This window comes from Gorilla gorilla, chromosome 7 (genome assembly GCF_029281585.2).
Source record: "Gorilla gorilla gorilla isolate KB3781 chromosome 7, NHGRI_mGorGor1-v2.1_pri, whole genome shotgun sequence".
NCBI classification, from domain to species: Eukaryota; Metazoa; Chordata; class Mammalia; order Primates; family Hominidae; genus Gorilla; species Gorilla gorilla.
This window is the reverse complement of record NC_073231.2, coordinates 96211725-96232816: the sequence shown is the minus strand read 5'-3', so window position 1 is coordinate 96232816 and position 21092 is coordinate 96211725. Positions and strand designations below refer to the sequence as shown.

At 37.1% G+C, this 21092-nt stretch overlaps 2 long non-coding RNA genes across 3 annotated transcripts in view; one reads left to right on the top strand and one right to left on the bottom strand.

Annotated features, from left to right (window-relative positions):
• The window catches only part of LOC109027979 (uncharacterized), a 168125-nt gene that overhangs the window by 24551 nt on the left and 122482 nt on the right, over positions 1–21092 (bottom strand). The window contains exon 3 of the long non-coding RNA XR_002007032.1: positions 11599–11724. This is a non-coding gene — a long non-coding RNA (uncharacterized lncRNA). The remainder of the gene's footprint in view (positions 1–11598; positions 11725–21092) is intronic.
• LOC129524144 (uncharacterized) overlaps positions 1–21092 on the top strand; it is a 285903-nt gene that overhangs the window by 243733 nt on the left and 21078 nt on the right. Inside the window, exons 5-7 of one of the 2 annotated variants that reach the window (XR_008667836.2) lie at positions 3238–3306; positions 5614–5683; positions 6241–6407. This is a non-coding gene — a long non-coding RNA (uncharacterized lncRNA). Of the gene's footprint in view, positions 1–3237; positions 3307–5613; positions 5684–6240; positions 9510–21092 lie in introns of those variants that run through there. The other variant, XR_008667837.2, reaches the window with a different exon arrangement.

The following is a 21092-nucleotide window of genomic DNA, read 5'->3' as shown; positions in this document are numbered from 1 at the left end:
TTCAGAGATAGAATAATAATCTGACACAGATATTGTGTAAGAGATCTCTGCATTGTAGTGAAGTTTGATTAAATAATACTCTGAGAATCTCGGCTTATCCAAGTAGGGAATCCATCTTTCAGCCCCTGCCTCACACCATCAAAGCAAAGCAACAACAGGCCGGGCGCGGTAGCTCACGCCTGTAATCCCAGCACTTTAGGAGGCAGAGGCGGGCGGATCACGAGATCAGGAGATCGAGACCATCCTGGCTAACACAGTGAAACCCCGTCTCTACTGAAAATACAAAAAAAAAAAAAAATTAGCCGGGCGTGGTGGCGGGCGCCTGTAGTCCCAGCTACCAGGAGGCTGAGGCAGGAGAATGGCGGGAACCCGGGGGCGGAGCTTGCAGTGAGCCGAGATCGCGCCACTGCACTCTCGCCTGGGTGAGAGCGAGACTCCGTCTAAAAAAAAAAAATCATACAAAGCAAAGCAACAACAATTTGCAGTGGACTGTCTCCAAAATTCTTCATCTCCTTTATATGTGCAATTGGAGCTGGTCTGTGGCTCCTTTTGGGAGACAGATGTAGCTTGAAGGGTTTCTTCCCTCCTTGTTCTTAATTCTTCCTGCCCTGATATGGCATTCCATTTCCGAACATGGCAAGCATCTTCCCCCTGGTGCCGCCCCCACCTCGCCCACACTAGGGGAGTGTGGGAGAGCAGTATGCAGCCAATGTGGACACTCTGTTCTATATTTTTGTCTCCTCCTCCAGGTGTCTGAACCTATCCTTACTGGTAATTACAGTACCAGATTCTAGTTGGAAAAAAAAAAAAAGAAACCCACAGTTTCACAAAACTCCATCTCCACTCAGACTCCTAATATTCTGTCATTAGTCGCAGTTCATTTAGTTGTGTTTTGATGGTGGGAATGGTTTGGTGTGTTTTCCATTGGAAGAAAAATGAATTTCAGCAAAGAGAGCTGCATGTTCTTGTTCCCAATGTATTTATAAAGTCAGTTTATCTAATCCTAGAGAGTTGCAGTTTGAACACTTTGATGTTCAGGGATCACATAAGGGGAACAATAGTAAGATTAATGAAGAAATGTTCCCGGTGATCTGCAGGTGTCTCTGTCTAATGAACCATTCACATAACAATTAAGGTCATCTATAAAGGTCCTTTCTGTCTGAAATTGCTGCCCGCATGAGAGACTCAAATCTGGTTGGTCCCATTGGCTGGTACCGAGTATTGAAATGTGCCCCTGAAAAATATGACTTAGGAGAAGCCTGAAAACAAACACTAATCTGTGTGTCCGGGACCTAGAAGAAAACCAGGCAGTGGGCCAACTCCTTTTATATTTGGTTTTCATGAGAATCTGTCTGCGGGGGAGCTCTGAGTGTTTTTAGTGCAATAACAAGCTTGTGTTCTCTGAGCCAATTAGTATGTAATTAGGTGTTGGCTAATGAGGGGGAGGATAAAAGGTGGAGCTGGCAGAGAGAGCGGGTGTGGGTGTGACTCATGTGTATGCAGGTGGTGAAGCGGCACATGTTGAGAACTAAATTGAATTTCTAAAACCCAATAATTTGTTACACACTATTAGTAAGTTCTGTGCTAGACCTTCCGCAGCTTTTTCACATCTCTGTTGAAATATGCTTCTATTCCTCTCTGCAAAATAAGATGTGTTCAGCAAATGCATGTTAACATTTTTCCCTGGCCATCTTCTAGAAGTTTAAAATGAGAGTTGGTTGGGATGCTTGTTAGTATTGAGTTACCTATAAGAAGGACAAAAGAAAACCATTGGTTTGTTCTTCCACTCAACATATATTTCTTTGCGTGTTCATCAGTGAACTAGACAAAGATCCCTGCCCTCCTGGAGTTTGCGTTCTAGTGAGGAGAGATGGATTGTGAACAACAAACATAAATTAAAAAATTATATACTACCTTAGAAGGTGATGAAAAAATTTAGAGTGAGACAGGAGATCATCACCCCCCACCATACACACACACACCCCCCCCCCAATGTTAAGGGATGTGTGCAAGTTTCAAAAGATAAACCTCCCTGAGAAGGTAAGATTTGAGCAAATACTTGAAGAACTTATGGAAGGAAAAGGTTGGGGAAAAGGCGGTAAGAATTGACACAAATAAGTAATGTCATGTGCCTAAAATGACTGAAGATTCAGTAAAGACCAAATGAAAAAAAATCTCATTTTTTAAATTCCTCTCATATTTGTTGTTTGTGAAAGTCTGTATTGGTGCAGGCACTTTGGGTGTTTCTGTGGCCGCAAGAGGCTTCTGATCTTGCCCTCAGATGAGTTTTTTTTGAAAAAAGGAGCGCAGTGGAGAGCAAGAAAAATAAAGGGAAATACAGCCTTTGCAAATGGGAAGAAACTGTGGTTTCAATTGCAGAGGTGGGCCAAATAGTTTTGGCCTTTTTTTGTCAGGCAGACACATGCACATGTATGTTTATTGCGGTACTATTCACAATAGCAAAGACTTGGAACCAACCCAAATGTCCAACAATGATATACTGGATTAAGAAAATGTGGCACATATACACCATGGAATACTATGCAGCCATAAAAAATGATGAGTTCATGTCCTTTGTAGGGACATGGATGAACTTGGAAATCATCATTCTCAATGAACTATCACAAGAATAAAAACCCAAACACCACATATTCTCACTCATAGTTGGGAATTGAACAATGAGAACACATGGACACAGGAGGGGGAACATCACACTCTGGGGACTGTTGTGGGGTGGGGGGAGGGGGGAGGGATAGCTTTAGGAGATATAGTTAATGCTAAATGACAAGTTAATGGGTACAGCACACCAGCATGGCACATGTATACATATGTAACTAACCTGCACATTGTGCACATGTACCCTAAAACTTAAAGTATAATAATAATAAAATAAAATAAAATAAAAAGTTTTAAATGTAAAAAAAAAAGAAAAAAACAGAAAATGTGTTTTAATTCTGTGAGTCCTTCCCGAGTACACTTGACACTGTGATGTGAGCTTTTCATGAATGCACCCTTCACCATGTCTCCTGTTAGCTCATCCTGGTCTCCATAAAGCTGCATAGTTAGGAAGGTAATCTTCTTGGTTCTCCTGACTTCTGCGTGTCAGAGAGCTACTGCAAGTGAAAGCACCCAAGAGAGTGTAAAATACTTTAAAGATGTGAGATACTACTTTATTGTTAATCTGTGTTGTTAAAAAAATTCTAAATGATGATGAATATGCTTATTCTCCTTCTCCAGGCAAGCAAGATGATAATTTTTGAGTTAACCTGATGAGTTTTTGTAGCTGTCAAGAGCTCTAAAATTGAGGTAAGCCCCAAATGATAAGTAAATTATGATATTATGGTCTGTTTTTCACCAGACTAATTCAGTAAAGCATCATCCCCACTACTTATCAAGGTACGTCTTACACTGCCTGTGCCAAAGGATTCACCAATGGCAGAAACCAGAAAAAAATCAAATCGTTTTATTCATAGGTTCTCTTCCTATTAGCACCTCGCTATTATATTCATACATCATCAAAGAAACCACATTACCAGGAGATGTTTGCTTTTGCTGTTCTGTGCCTCTGGCAAGCTGATTATCTGAAACTAATATCATTTTATTATTTATACAACATTTGGCGAGAGTGGAATAATCACCAGTAAAGAGTGTTTATCTTTTGGCTTTGTTTTAAATTTCTACTCAAGAGTGCTTCTTTATTGGAAAGGGAACCAATTTACACATCTCCAATTTTGTAAGGAATTTCATATGACAATATGGTTTAATTGACATCATAGATCCAAATTATTCCAGTCATATTTAGTCCTTCTTATAACTAGTTCTGTGGCAGTAGCCTCACCAAGCTCCTGCTTGAAATCTACTCACTGTGAACTTCCTTTCCAATCTAACTTTGCTCTTTCTTAAGATTCTGCTAATTCATTGACTTCTCCCAATCCTCAAAGTTAACTGCAGGTGAACATTTTATTTTTGAGCAGACGGACTTAACATTAATATTGCTCTTTGTGTATGAGGCTGACCTTACTGACTGACCAGCCTTGGGGCAGACATTTTGATTTTTTTCTCCAATAATGGATATAGATTTATTCTGGCATACTTATGCCCTTGCCGAGTAAAGCTGAGGCCATGAATCAGGGTAAGGCTGATTGGCCTCCATAGAGCATTGACCACATAACCATACAGTTGTTAGCACCATGGGCTAATTTGCTGCATTAATGGTTACAGATGTTGTGTTTAATGTCCAAGTCAAAGCTGACCTTTACAAAGCAGAACAGACACTATGCTAAGTACCAGACATAGACTATTTCCTATGCTCTACAACTCAGTAAGATTGGTAGTCTTAATCTATTTAGAGTGAGAAGATGAATACTTAAAAGGATTAGGTCATTTGTCTAAGGTGACAATGAGAATAAGTAGTAAGCCCAGGATTCGAATCCAGCTTTACTATAAAGCCATCATTTTTAACCTCTACACTAAACTGTGTCCTTCACTAATGGTATACCTAAATTTTAGCCTGTAATCTATAATGTAGTCTAGCCCTGTAATAATCAGGAATAAGATGACTGCTATACAAGGGCTATGTTATACTATCCTTGACCAAGAAATATCTCAAAGTTTCAAACAAACTCTCAAAGCTTCAGGTCAAACGTGCTCTTGAGAGATGGCCATAGAGAATCTAGGCTGATATGTAGTATATTGTCTTGATACTTAAAGTATTTTCTGTAAGCAAAGATTTATCAGGAAATTGATTTACTGAATGGCCATGAGGGCACCATTACATCCACTACTGCTTCAGTGAGCTGACCAATTGGGTCCTTTATTCCTCACAAGCAGGTTGCTTGCTGAAAGCTAATTTATTGAATCCATCAAATTTTGGTTTATAGTGAATACCCAACAAAAGCAAAAAATCTCAATTTCAAAGATAAACTTATACAAATTGTATAATTCATGGAATAGATTGCTCTACTGATAATCAATGAATAAAAATATGTCATATTTTAAGATGGTTTTGCAATTAGGGGAAAAAGGTGATTTCCCTCAATTAAAAAAATTAGGAGGCATATATAGAATACAGAATGTTTTAAGTGAAAAATCAGAAACATGGATTTAGAAATTATTCATCTTTGAAGGGTTTAAGCTATTTTAAAGAGAAATTTAAACTTTTGAGCTTCAGAGGAGAAAATGGTCCATCAGTAGTCACAAACATAAAATGTAAATTAACTTTTGCTTTAAGAAGCAAAATATGAAACGTTCCACAAGATTTATTTTTATGCAGTTTTTTCTTTTTTGCTTTTACTTTGAGCAAGAAACACAAAGTGTCATGAAATAATTACAAGTAGTAACAAATTTTTTATAAGACTGGAAAACATTGCTCTCAGATGAGTTTGAGGTCTAATCTCAACTCTAACACTTACTGTGTTACTTTATATGAGTTAGTTAACTCTCTAAGTTCTAAAAAATGTTTAATGTAAAGTAGGACACTCTTCCATAGAATCTTGGAATAACCAAGTTGTGGCAGACTATGTATGCAAAGGGGTCGGCATAGTGCATGCCTTATAGCAAGTGCTCGATGAGTGTAAATTGCAATCTTTTTAAACTTTCTATTTTCTATTTTAGCCAATGAAAGCAAAATTCAATAGAAGAAAGCAAAAAAATGAAGAAGACAGCATTAAAGGAAAAGATCAAGGTAATTTTACTCTAAGAGATTGTAGAAAAATACAGAAAGTAACAGGAAAAATATGATTTTTATAGAAACATAATATTGGTGCTTTCAAAGCTTTAAGAAAAAGTTAATTTATTAATAATGTAATACCCAAATTTCATCATGGGAACTAAGCAATCTCAATATGAGTAATAAAAGTATTTCAACTGATACATAAAAGATGGACACATAAGACTTCCTGAAGGCTTTTTTTAAAATTTCCAACAGAGAAAGCTCTAAATTTCCATTTTGAGTAATATGACATCTAATTATACAAGGAAAGCCGTTCTAATTTCATTGAACATCATCTATATAACATAACCTTTTAAGAAAGCATTGTTAAAGCACTTAAAGCTATGTATTGTTTTCACAACTCTGAGAATAAATAAAGATTATTACCACTTGGAATTTCCCTATCATGTCACTGTCTGAGTAACAGACATAGCCACGTTTCTAAATGTTGCTCCACTACTGACAAGCTACTATTTGATCCTGGCAGAAGTGGCTTCAGTTGTTTTTTTTTTTTTTTTTCTGTTTTTCAGCTTTCTAGCATCATACTGGCTATTAATAATGCCTTTGGCTTTGGGATTGGGATTTTTTGATGTGACCAAACAGCCATTTGTGTTCTCAGAAAACTGGAATAGGAATATCCTATGGTGGAAGAAAAGAATGGACCATGATGAAAATTTCTACACCAGAAGAATTTAAAGTAATTATGTCCTTCCTCCCCTCTAGCCCCAACTCCCTACCCATCATCCCTAATTTCACTACATTTGATACATCAGTCAAGGGACTGATGTGATTTAAATAGCAAATAGAGAATCTTCCAAGAACCCTGCAAGGGACTGATGTGTTTTAAATAAGAAATAGAGAATCTTCCAAGAACCCTGACTATTTGAACATTGCTTCTATGGTCTGAGCAGCTAAGCCCTTGCCCACCCTTAGTAGGGCAAGGAAGAGACCCTTACTCCTAAGCTTTTGATGCCAAATACATTTGTCTTTCTACTAACATTAGTGCAAACAATAAGATTGAGATTGTAAACACCTGAATCTCTTTTAGCTGGCTCACATTTGATAGGTAGTAGCTATGATCAGAGTAACCTAGTTGCTCATTATGTAGTAAACAGTGCCCAGGGCACCCTGGGGCTGTGGAGTGACCTCGTATGACTAAATTGCAAATGATAACCCTTGATGAGACATTTATAAGTTGGTATATTATTTCTACTTCAAACAGCTACTCTTAACTTATATCATGATTTTCACAATGGGGAAATAACAACTGAATAACGAACTAATGGAGGTGAGGGTTTGGAGTGTGTGTGCACTGTGCACTCTCTGATCACAGCTGGGGTTTTTCCCCTTAAATTGTTTGAAGCTATTATACTATATCATTCTGTAGTAACAAATGGTGTTGGGATGATGAAGAATTATTTAAGTGAAACATTATAAGTTCTCTATAATAATAACTTCACCGTATCATTTTGAAAAGTCACATAATAGAGACATCTAAAATGTCGTATTCAGTGGCAGTGTACTCATCAGACCAGGGCAGTAAAACAAGATGCTCCACTGAGATTTTGAATAGAATGTAATGGTCTTTGTGCATAGATGTGAGTGGATCCAAGGGAACCAACAAGTATGTTGAGGTACCCAGGGACTCAGAACCCATTACTGCCCATGGGCATGAGAGGCTAAAGAGAGATCATGATGTCACTAGAGCCCAGTGACAGAGTCAAGAAAGGAGGAGAGCATGACAAAAGCAACCACTGACAGAGCCCCCAAAGTTGAGGAAGAGAGAGAGTAAACAGTATCTTGACCTCTCCCTGCTTCCACTCTCAGATCCCCTTCCTGTGTCTTACCACTGGCAGATCCAACCAGAAGCCAAAGGGAAAAAGTGCTCCATTTCTGTAGTCAGTAAGAGTAAATTTCTGGAGCAAACGCAAGGTAGAAAAGGGTAAGCAGATTAGGGGTAAAGGCGTGGCACGAAATGTGGAATAATCACAACTCCTCACTGCTGGTGAGCCCTAGTGTTTGCTTTTGGTCCTGCTCAACATTTTTAACCACTTGGGTAAAGAAATAGTGCCAGAATATCAGACTGTGAATAGCAAAAAGCTGAAATCTGTGATTAACCAACAAGTTTTCTGTCTATCAAGATGCAAAATTATCTTGACAGATAGAAATCTACAAAATAAAAGTTTATAAGAAAATTAGATAAGTTTCCCAGTTAGGATAATAAAAAGCTTTTTTTCAGGACAATGGGAGGGGTGGGAAAAGTGCTTGATAACAATACACATCCTAAAAGATGTGAATGTCAGTTGATGATGGGTCATGATTGCTTACAAAGCAAATGTAATTTGAGGTTGCACTTTCATTGGCTGCTAGACATCTCCAGCTGCCTATTCCACATGTTCCTCAAATGCAGCTTGCCAAAGCCTAATCCTGTTACCTTCCCAATCTCCCTGTGAAACTGTTTGAACTCCTCTGTTCTTTCTTTGGTTATCGGTATACCGCCCACACGGATCTCAGCTAGGAGTCTTGGAATTATCACATTTCTCCTTCCCGTCCCATGTTTAATGCATCACTAAATCATGCTGATTCTATCTCAAGACATCACCTGAATACCCAATTTTATTTCTGTACTCCATTGTCCTTGCCTTTTTCAAGCCCCACTGTTTCCAGTCTCTAGACTTCTATACCAGCTTTCTCATTTTCGTGACTTCAGTCCATTCTCCCTACAGCTGTCAGTTACCTTCAGATAAACAAATGGGCATTTGTCAGTCCTAATTTTATAAACTCTCTTCTCATGGTGGTATTTAGGACTAAGGGCGGACTCATTATTTAGTATAAAAGACACATTCCAGTCTCATGTCCATGTAGGACTTGACTTCTAGTACATACACATCTTTACTCCAGCAACAAAGAACTGCTGTTCTGAAGATACCACAAGGCTTTGTGCTTTTGTGCTTGTGTATTCCCTCTGCCTGAAGTGCTTCTCCTCCTCTGCCACTCTTGATACACCCATATTCAGCTTTCCTGACACCTCCCAAGCATCTACCTCTGATTTCCTCCTAGAAAATGTGCAGCCACAGTTCTTTGCTCTAACTTTTGCAATAACACTTGCCTGTTTGTATGTATCCTTCCACCACTATTTCTAATTTATTTTTACTCCACTAGCACTCAGTAGAATATCTTCCATATAGATTTCATCCAATCTAATTCCATTAGATTTCAACTAAATCTTTGTTGACTTATGAGTGCATTAATTAATTAATTGAAATGTATTGTCTAGAATATAGAAGCTAATGATATTCACTACATTGGTCAGGCTATGTGTATTTTGCTTGACTTGGCCATTTTAAGAAATCCACAAACTATATTATAACCAGAAGATGACACATGGCATAGAGACCATATCATATTTGGTCCTTCTATTGGTCTTTCTTCTGAAATAGGAATAAGATAATTTATTCTGAGGTTACCTCATATTTCTAATCATATAACAATATCAAGGCAAAAGTAGTCCTCATGTTATGAAGTTGAAATACAGCTATGCAGCACATAATGACATTCCAGTCAAAGAAGGACTATATATACCATGGTGGTCTCATAAGATTTTAATGGAGCTGAAGAATTTGTATCCCCTAGTGATATTGTAGCCCTGTAACATTGTAGGACAATGCATTATTCATGTTTTTGTGATGATGCTGGTATAAACAAACCTACTGTGATGACTGTCATATAAAAGTACAGCACACACAATTATATATAGTACCCAATACTTGATAATAAATGATTGTGTTACTGGTTTATGAATTTATTATACTATTTATTATTTGTGAGTATGCTCCACTTATTAATATAAAAAATGTTAACTGTAAAGCAGCCTTAGGCAGATCCTTCAGGAGGTATTCTAGAAGAAGGCATTGTTATCATGGGAGATGACAGCTCCCATATGTGTTATCGCCCCTGAAGACCTTCCGGTGGGACAAGATGTGGAGGCAAAAGACAGTGTGATATTGATGATCCTGACCCTGTGTAGGCCTAGTTTAATGTATGTGTTTATGTCTTAGTTTTTAACAAAAAAGTTTAAAAAGTGAAATAAAAATAAAAATGTTTTAAAATAGAATAAAACCTTATAGGATAAGGCTATCAAAAAAGAAAACATTTTTGCACAACTGTACAATGTGTGTTTTAAGCTAAGTGTTATTACAAAACAATCAAAAAGTTTTTAAAAACTTAAAAGCTTATAAATTGAAAAAGTTACAGTAAACTAAGGTTAATTTATTATTGAAGAAACTTTTTTATAAATTTAATGTAGCCTAAGTGTACAGCATTTATAAAATTTATAGCAGTGCACAGTAATGTCTTAGGTCTTTACATTCACATACCACTCACTCATTGACCATCCAGAGGAAATTCCAGTCCTGCAAATTCCATTTATGGTAAGTTCCCTATATAGTGGCACCATTTTTTTATCTTATACCATATTTTTACTGTAATTTTTCTACGTTTATATATGTTTAGATACATACTTACCACTGTGTTACAATTGCCTGCAGTATTCAATACAGTAACATGCTGTACAGGTTTGTAGCCTAGAAGCAATAGGCTATACCAAATAGCCTAGGTGTGTAGTAGGCTATACCGTCTAGGTTTGTGTAAGTTCCCTCTACAATGTTCGTATGACAAAATCGCCTAGTGACACAGTTCCCATAAGATATCCTCGTCCTTAAGTGACCCATGACATTAGTAGATCAAATGCATGCAAAGTGTTTACATACTTGATAAATACTAAGTATTCAATAAATATAGGATTAAAATTATTATTGGGATTTTTAGTAGCAGAATGTAACACTATTATCATATACTTTTTACTTAAAATGTTATTTTTACCCATTTTCAAGATAGGAGTCCTGCATAAGATAGCTGTACCTATGCAAGTTAACCTTTAGCTAAGAACAGTACTTTTCACTCAATTATATCAAGAGAAGAAAACTTCCAATGTTATTAATTCCTTCTGCTTTCAGGCTGGTTTCTCCTAAACGATCCCAAATGTTATAATTTACCTCTCTCTGCATTAAATGTCGTTTAATTGCAAGCTACAGAACACATTCAGCATAACAATACAGTATGTGCAATGTATTGGGAGGACACCAGGGATTTGCCTGTAACCTACAATCAGGAAGGACAGCCAGGTTTCACAGGAACTGGTCAGTCTCTGCTCTCCTCGGCACCATCGTCATTTGCTCTTGTATTTCTGTTTGTATAGGCTGATTTTTTCATACTCCAGAATTAACTTTGGCTATTCCTTGGGGCACATGATGGGCAATGCCATCACCCCTAGGTTTGTACTGCTTCCAAACCCGGTGTCCCAGGTAACAGGCTGTGCTCTCTAAATTCCAATGGCACATTTCTAAGAATTAAATTTATTGTTCTTGTTTTAGCCAGTTGTCTTCCTATGACCAATCTACTATGGCCAGGAACAGTGAGAACACACTCTCCTGCAGGCACCCATCCCTGTCCTAAGGAGCATGACTTTCAGGGAAGCTAGGATGGCCAACTATCTCAACTCTTCCTACTCCACAGTGCAATTGCTCATGATGCCCAAGGCAGGAAACTAAAATAGGTTTAATCCCATTCTTTAAAAATTTCCATACATAAAGCCTTCTTCCTTAAATCTAAATTAAACACTTTCTGTTATTGGTTAACAACTTCAATTCTTTTTCTATTTCTACTGCATGTAAAATTGCCTGGTCATGTTAACTCTGCATAAAAACCTTTGGAATAAGATTACCAATTTCATTGCAGCAAAAGGCTCTGGGAAACTATTTTTATTTCAATTTCCAAATGTTTAAAGATAAAGAATTATAAATTTGCACTAATTTGACTATCACAAATACCTCTCTGGAGACTTCTGGGCTAGGAGGGCCATTTGCTGATATCTGGGAAGGGAGTGGAACTGTGAGAAAACCAACTTTCCATATAGAATAGGCCATAAGTTATATCCAGGCAGAGTCCCAGCTCAGCTGCCAAGAAAGAGAAAAGATAAACAGAATTGGATTTTAAACTGCAAGGATGGTGATCCTCTTTCTGATGATAATAGGAGCTGATGCTGTGTGAGGGAATAAAAATGCTGATGGTGTGGGGAAGACGAATAAAATGATGTGCTTGATCCAAAATGCACTAGAAGGGCATAGAGTCAATGTTGCAGGTAGGACTGATGCATCAGAGAAACTGGCCTCATGTAAAGATAGATACTGACTTAGTATTCTGGCAATAACTACATCATTAGGAAGGTCCATCAGAAGAGAAAAGTCAGGATTTGCTCAGGGGAAAAAATGCAAGATTTATAGTAGTGAAAAACACAAAGAGAAGAAAGAATAGACTCTCCTGGTGCCAGAAACAGTGGAAAAGTCAGCAAGAGGTGATGGAGGTCTCTCTGCAAGGTCAGGGTGGGATGGCAGGAAGCCAGTAGCACAGGCACAGGCAAGAGAAAAACTTTCTTTTATTCACAAGGTTTCAGGAAACAGTGTATCTCAAGAGGGCAGAACTGGTGGACAGAGTACAAGCAGCAAGTTCTGATGCATGGAAAATCCTGGGACCCCTCCAGACACCCTGACGGGTGTAGACAAGGCAAGGGTAGGACACCAGGAGTGGAGTTAGAGTTCTAATTAGATCCTCCTCTTTCCAGGCTAAGGCAGAGTCATAGGCTTCCATGAGTCACTGAAGGATAGAGGAAGGGCAGCCAAAACTGAGAACAAGACCAGCTCCAGATTTTGCAGGGGTGGTAATCAGACAAGAAGTCCGAAAACCTCTGGATAAAACTACATGAACTTAGATGTTACTAGATGTCTATGTGCCTTAATTTTCTCATCTGTAAATTTGAAATAGTAATAATCTCTGTCTGATAATGCTATGAGAATTAAATAATATATAAATTATGTGTTGTTAACAGAATGTGTATATGTGTATGGGCAAGTGAGGGGCAAATTTAGGATCATTTATAACAGGTATAAGAGAAAAAACTCAAATACTAAGATTCTTTGAAATTTTAAAACTTTTCTCCATACATTCTTTCATATTTACCAAGCATTTAGATGGGACAGAAAAGAATGGGAATCTGAGAGATGATCTCTGGAGAAATACATTTTCGCAGACATTTTTATTGGGATGAAAATTGGTATAAACTTTTGATGGGCAATTTTTTAATGTTAATCAAAATTTAAAATTCTTACACATTTTGTTGGAGGAATTTAGCTTCTAAAATATGATATAGCTGTATTCACAATGAGGCAATGGTTTTCACTATAGCATTTTTCTGCAATAATAACATACAAAAAAATTAGCCCAAACATCAATTAAATCAAAATTGGTTAAAAAAAATTCAGCACATTCATAAAATGAAATACTTTGTAAAAGTTAAAAAAGAACAGTGTAAACTTACACTTCTGGCCAAGATACATTGAAAGTGACTGGATTTATTCTCCTACCTGAAACAACCAAAAGACATTCAAACCAGGCAGTGAAGAATAGCAACCACTGGGAGAAGAGAACAGATGAGATGAGCCCAGCTATTGCTTCAGCTTCTTGCCTTGAGAGCATTTCCAGGCCACGGTCCACGGGAGTGGCCAGGGGAACTCAAGCAAAACCTGGTGGACTCCTTAAAAAGATGGAGATGAGAGTCTGGGAAAACCTAGACAGTGAAAGCTCACAGAACAAAGCACTAGAGTAGAGAGAGTTCACAGAGAGAGAAGTCTGAAAGTCTTCAAAAGGGGTCTTCAAGTATTCAGATGAGTCATGGTTAGTGCATGTACCTGAGGCCAAAGAAAGAGTCATATCAAAGGATTAAAGGCAGCAGGGCCTTCTGCTCATATAGAGCTGAAAATAGTGCCTCTTCCCACCAGTCAAACTGTAAGGTCTCAAGAGTCACAGGATGTTGGACAGAGAACACAGGAGCATCTTATATCAGAAATGCAGAGCCATTTGCCTTGGACTTAGCAATGTTCTGCTCACACTTAACAAATCTTAAAAGCAACAATTGAAATGATAAATTGTTTTCAACTAACTTAACTACATCACAGAAAAGTTCAAAAGTATTTATAGGAACAAAAAATACATATAGCCTCCAACAAGGTAAAATTTACAATGTCTGGAATCTAATAATCAATAATTACCAGGTATGCAAACAAACTAGAAAATATGACCCATAATGAGTAGATAAACCAATCACTTGAAATTAACCCAGATCTAACACAGATATTAGAATTAGTACACAAAAATATAAAAAGGGTATTTATAACTATATTCCATGTGTTCAAAAGATGATAAAAGTAGAGCAGGGACACAGAAAATATTTTAAAATTCCAAATCAAACTTCTGTAGATGAAAACCACAATGTACAAGGTTTAAAATGAAGAAATCACTAGAAGAGTTTAGCCTCAATTTAGACAGTGCAGAAGAAAAAAAAAAATAGCGAACTTGAAGAGATAGCAATAGAAACTATCCAAAATGAAGTACAGAGAGAGAAGTGAATTTTTAAAAAATAAATAGATCAGCAGAAATCAAAGTATGTTGTTGTAAGGTTCATATACTATATGTGAAGTGGTATACTATCATTTGAAGGTGGAATTTGATAAGTTAAATATGTACATCATAAAACCCTAAATTAACCATAAGATAAGAAAACAAAGAGTTATAATTAACAAGCCAACAAAGAAGATAAAATGAAATAATAAAAATAAGAGCCAGTTCTTCAGAAAAACTAATAAAGTTACTCAAATTCTTGCAAGCCTATTTAATTAAAATTTTAAAAACCCACAAATATAGAATATTAGGAAAGAATTGTGGGTATCATCATAAAAATGAAAAGATTTTAAAAATTGGGTACACTTATTTCTACAATAGGAGTTGGCAATGTTTTTTTATAAAAGTCCATATAGCAAATATTTTATGCTTCGTGTGTCATATAGAGTCTGTTGCATAATTCCTTTGTTTCGTTTTACAACCCTTTAAAAACCGTAAGACTCATTCTCAGCTCATGGGTGATACAATACGTGTGCAGGTCATATTTGGCTCACTATTTAACTACATTATGACCCTTAAAGCAACCTGTAAAATTTTTTAAGTGTTATATTAAAAAGGCGATAAAATTGAATCATAATACATTTACAATAAATACAAAATACAGAAAAGAGGAAAAAGGGAAGAAAGAATGAATTGGACAAACAGAAAACAAACAGAAATATGGTAAATTTAGAACTAATGATATAAATAAATTAAATATAAGTGGTTTAGATACTCCCATTTAAAAAGCAGAGCTTGTCAAAGTAGATGAAAAAGCAAGATCCAACAATAAACTACCTATAAGAAATGCACTTAAGATATAAAGACACAAATAGGCTAAAATAAAAGAAACAAAAAAATAGGCAGTATTAGTACTAATCAGAAGACAGCTGGTGATCTATAGATTCAACACAATCCTGATCAAAACTGCAGTAAGTTAGTTTGTAGCTGTCAAATAACTGAATCTAAAATGTGTATGAAAAGGCAAAGGATCTAGAATAGCTAGCACAGTACCCAAGAAGAACACATTAGAAGGATTGGTACTACTTGACTTTAAGACTTACTGTAAAGCTACAGTAATGCTGACAGCATGGTGTTGGTGAAAGAATAGACAAATTGATCAGTGGAACAGATTGGTAGACCAAAAATAGACTTACACGAACTGATCTTTGACAAAGGAGTAAAGGTAATTCGATAGAAAAAAGGATAATCTTTTCGACAAATGGTGCTGTGAAAATTGGATGCCCATGTGCAAAAAATGTGAATCCAGTAGACACAATCTTTATGCCTTTTACATACAAAAAATTCAAAATGGATTTTAGCCTTAAATTTAAGGCAAAGCTGTAAAACCTATGGAATAGAACAGAAGAACATCAAGGTAATCTTGGATTTGGTGATGAGTTTTTAGATACAATATGAAAAGGGCAATTCACAAAGAAAAAAACGGATAGGTTGGACTCTTAAAATTTAAAGCTTCTGCTTTGTTAGAGAATGAAGAAACATTTTGGGAAAAAAATGTTTGCGAACATATATCTGATAAAGGACTTTTGTTTAAAATTACAAAGAACACTTAGAACTCAACAGTAAGAAAATAAGCAACCCAATTAAAAATTGCACAAATAATCTGAGCAGATCCCTCGCCAAAGAAGGTACACAGCTGCAAATAAGCATATGAAAAGATGATAATCATATGTCATTAGGGAATTGCAAATTAAAACAAGATACCCTAAATACCTATCAGAATGTCCAAAATCGGAAAAGCAGATAACATCAAGTGATGGTAAGGATGTGGAAAAACAGGAATACCCATTCGTTGCTGGTAGAAATGTAAAATGGTGCAGCCACTTTGGCTGTTTGGCAGTTTCTTATAAAGATAAACATAGTCTTACCACACTATCCAACAACCATGATCCTAGATATTTACCCAGACGATTTGAAAACTTAGGCCCACATAAAGACCTGCACACAAACGTTTATAGTAGCTTTACTTATAATCTTCAGAAATAGGAAACAACCAAGATGTTTTTCAATAGATAAATGGATACACTGTGATACATACATACAATGAAATTTTATTCAATAATAAAAGGAAGGCCGGGCGTGGTGGCTCACGCCTGTAATCCCAGCACTTTGGGAGGCCGAGGCGGACGGATCACGAGGTCAGGAGATCGAGACCATCCTGGCTAACACGGTGAAACCCCATCGCTACTAAAAAGCACAAAGAAAAAAATTAGCCGGGCGTGGTGGCATGGTGGCTGGCGCCTGTAGTCCCAGCTACTCGGGAGGCTGAGGCAGGAGAATGGCGTGAACCCGGGAAGCGGAGCTTGCAGTTAGCGGAGATCCTGCCACTGTACTCCAGCCGGGGCGACAGAGCAAGACTCTGTCTCAAAAAAATAAATAAAATAAAATAAAAGGAAATGAACTAACTATCAAGCCACAGAAAGACATAGGGGAACATTAAATGCATATTGCTAAAGAAAAAAGTCAGTTTTGATATGGAAGAACGCTAAATGCATATTGCTAAAGAAAGAAGTCAGTCTGAAGAGACCATGTGCTATACGATTCCAGCTGTATGACATTTTAGAAAAGGCAAAACTATACAAACAGTAAAAATATCAGTGGTTGCCGGGGGTTCGGATAAGAAGCAGAGTATAAGGAGGGGAGGAATGAATGGGTAAAGGACAGGGCAGTAAAAATATTCTGTATAAGAAAAAAAACTATAATAGTAGGTACATGTCATTATGTAATACATTTGTCAAAACCCCTAGAACCATAAAACACAGAGTGGAACTTAATGTAAACTATGGACTATAGTTAAAATTAATGTATCAATATTTATTAATTTTAATAAACATACTACACTAATACAAACCGTTAATAATAGGGAAAGCTGGGTACAAGAGCAGGGGGTGGGGTTGAGCATATGGAACTCTATGTACTGTCTGTGTAATTATTCTGTAAATCTTGAACTGTACTAAAAAATAAAAATTATTTTTAAGTGGGGGGTGGAGCTATTTATCTATTTTTATACTGCAGTAGAATTTTTCTAGTTACAAGAATGTGAAAGTAATGATTATCCCTGGAGGGGGAGCCTGGAAATCTAGGGTGGGGAGGACAGGAATATACTTTTCACTAAAAACTCCTTTTTACTATTTAAATTTTTAAAACAAAACGTGTGTATTGCCTTTCCAATTAAACAAAAGGTAGCCTATCAGGACCCATTCCATTAACATTGGGATTGCCCAGAGATGTTTTTGGGGGTTTGGAGTTTTGAAATCCAGTGAACTTGGCAGAGGAGAATAGTTCACAGCTTCAGAACAGGCAAATGAATAGTGACCAGTCAAGTCAAGGAGATGAGCATTTGTGCTTGCCTTCACTTCCTAGGGCTGGTCTGTGCAGTCCTACAGAGTCATTTCTATTAGAATCAAATTCTAAGAGCCTCAGCGGCAGAGCCATGTTTTCCATTTTTTTTCCATTTCCTATAATGGCTTTATACTTAGTAGCCACGTAAGCCCACCTGTGGTCATTATACTCTTGGCATGCTGTGTGCACCACTCTGGTGTTCAAGAAAAATTTGTTGACTGTTTTTGAAAGCGATTGCAACTCTATTATCAATTCCAAACCTGCAGAGCTTTTAAGATGCAGAACAAAAGAATGAATGAATCAGAAATGATGAATGCCTGTAAAGCTTCCTGGCTCAAGAGAAGTCTAAGAAGCTGAGTTGATTGAACCAGAAGAAAAAGGATGACTCAATGCTTATTTTAGAATAGCAGAGTTAATAGGTGTTCTGTATTTGGATCCATTTTGGCACGGGTGAAAGGGGCAGAACAAGATGAAAAATTGACTTTTTGGGTTTTATAAAATGCTTGTTCCATGCAAGAACATGGTGTTTCAGGAATCCACATGCTCTCCATCTCAGTGGCATGAATATTGTCCTTCATATACATCTTATTCATCAAACTTCCAATTATTAGGGCTGGGGCTTTGATTAGTGATGTATTTATCCCAAAGTGTTATTTTCCATGTATATTCTTTTAAAGCCTGTCTGTCTCTGGCTTCCACAACAGTTTTGTTTTTGTTTTGTTTTGTATAGTCACTGTCATTAACATATTAATAAGGCTATTTTCCTAGTTAAGAAACATATCTCTTCCTTTCACAAAAAGCAGTAGAAAACCTTATGCTCCTTAGATGATCTTTTCCTTTATTTTATTTAAGTAGGATGAGTTATAAGCAACTGAAAGATACGTAAGCATAACTATGAATTGCTATAGATCAAAGTTTCTATGCACAGGTTATTATTTCTCTTTTAATCTCTCAGCATGGTATTTTTAAGGCATCTAATAGATTTAGACCTTTATTAATAATAAAATAGTACAAATGACACTCTTAATATAATGAAATGCTTCCTTTCACATATATATGTATCTGATTTCTTAGAAGTATTTCATAAACTCCTGAGGTCTTCCTTCTTGTAGTCACAAATAACACCATACATCACAAGTTTTCTTAAGCTCTCTTGAAGTGTGAAAGCTGTCCTCTGTGCCACTTCTTGTGTACTTAAAATATCATTCTGCCTTCTTTACTGCTGTTTATTCAAAAGATTATGCCCCAGATTTTCCCTGGCTAGCTCTTTCCCTCAATGTGAATTTTATTTCATTTATTTCCTTAGTGGCCATTTGTCATATTGACCAAGTCACATGCTCCCACAGACACATAGAACACCTCCAGAGAGATGCAAACCCACAAACGTAAGGTCTGTTCAGAAGTGCCCAGTCTAAGGTGTCTTCACCCTCCCTGCCCTGCAGATATTTGTAGACACCAGAATTTACAGGTTCACTGTTCCCTTTGTCCTTTTCTTCTTTCACATAAGCCTCCCTATTCTCATTTTGATCTGATGGTAACCTAGTTTAAATGACCCATTTATTTTTATATTGTAAATGAGCACGTTGTTGTCTAGCAGTTAATAGTCCACTTGGAAGAAATTTAGCTTTATGAATGTTTTCAATATGAGTTGGTGCTTTTGCACAGGACCTAAATCTCCCTTCTGAGGATTGTACACTGTAACCCAAAAGGATATACCAAGAGCTCCCACTGCCACTTCCTTCAGACATCCCTGTAGTGAAGCATGTAATCCACCATGCATAAAATTTCACTTGCTAAGTTTGAAACCTAACTTCCTTTATCTGGTTCTGCCTTAGTTCCCTCACTCTAAATGGCCATAGTTTGGGACAGATCTGTATTCTCCTTACTAAATAATTGAATACCCTTACATAGTTTTCCATTGGCCTTGTCATGATATATTTTAGGCAAATTCAATTCCTATGATAAGCTAATGGCTGATTTATTTGATTATCAAATCCTAGGACAGGAAGAAACTGTTATAGGTCAACTCAAAATGAAATCATTTTGTGTTCAAAATCCCTAAAATGTTATATCTCCTGTGCAGATTGCTTGAGCTTTGCTAGGCATGTTCATAGTGAAAGAAGAGGTGAGAGTTAACTTGTAAACATGTGACTTATAATACACTTCTGACAAAAGAACTTCTTAGTAGGGTCATAGTTCATGGAAGTCTGAAAAACATCCCAGAATATAACATCATTCTCTGCAGCCTATGAAACAGCTCATAGTCTTGCCAACAAGACTTAAGCGTAATCCTTATGAAAAATTCAGCTTCAATTAATGCTATTAATAGAGGATCTTCTTACAAGAATACATTATAAACAAAAATGGAATGTTGTTACTATTCAGTCAGCAATGCTATTCATAAGTATCCCTTTTAAGAAGATGCATTATGCATGGAAACATACAGGCTGGAACAAACTATCCTTTGTCCCACTCTGCACATAATAACACATGCTAAGTTTACATTTTGTAAAAGGTGCAACCAAAGCACAGTTCAGTGTGAAGGATGCCAGCTGGGAAGTAAGAGACTCCAGAAGGTCAGACAGGGCTAAGGGATATGGTCCAGAACCTCAGATTTGAAAAATCTTTGGTGTCAGACAGAAACTGCTATAAATCCCAGTTTTACAACAATTATCTCTATGACTTTGGGAAATAATTTTTTTCGAGACAGAGTCTCGCTCTGTCGCCCAGGCTGCAATGGAGTGTGGTTGTGCTATCTGGGCTCACCGCAACCTCCACCTCCTGGGTTCAAGAGATTATCATGCCTCAGCGTCCCAAGTAGCTGGGACCACGGCACGTGCCACCATGCCCAGCTAATTTGTGTAATTTTAGTAGAGATGGGGTTTTGCCATGTAGGCCAGGCTGGCTTCAAACTCCTGACCTCAGGTGATCCACCTGCCTCAGCCTCCCAAAGTGCTGGGATTATAGGTGTGAGCCACCGTGCCCAGCTGGGAAATAATTTTAATTCTTAGTTTTTCTTGTCTGTGAAGGTGAAATAATATTACCTACCAATAGAACTGCATAATTAATTAAATTAGGAATTAAATTATGTAACATATTAGGTTCATCACAGTTTCCAGCACAAAGTAAATTTTCATTAAGTAATAGCTATTTATTATTATTACTTCCAAAGGGCTCCAATGCATGATGTTGAAAGGAGTAATGTGAGGTGTATAGATTTTGATGGAAACCAAATTCAAGGCCAGCAAGGCCCTAGAGACTCAGAATCAGGAAATCCTTGGCATGTTGCTCACATGCCCCTGCAATACCACTAAGACTGTGGCAGACATCATTAAATAAGCATGATGTCCTTCTCCACCTGAAGGCCTCCCAGTGCTTTTCAACACAAAACTTTAGTATCCACTGCCAATCATCAGAATAGACCCACTTTGCTGGGAGTGAGGATCCAGGTATCAGGAAATAGAACTAA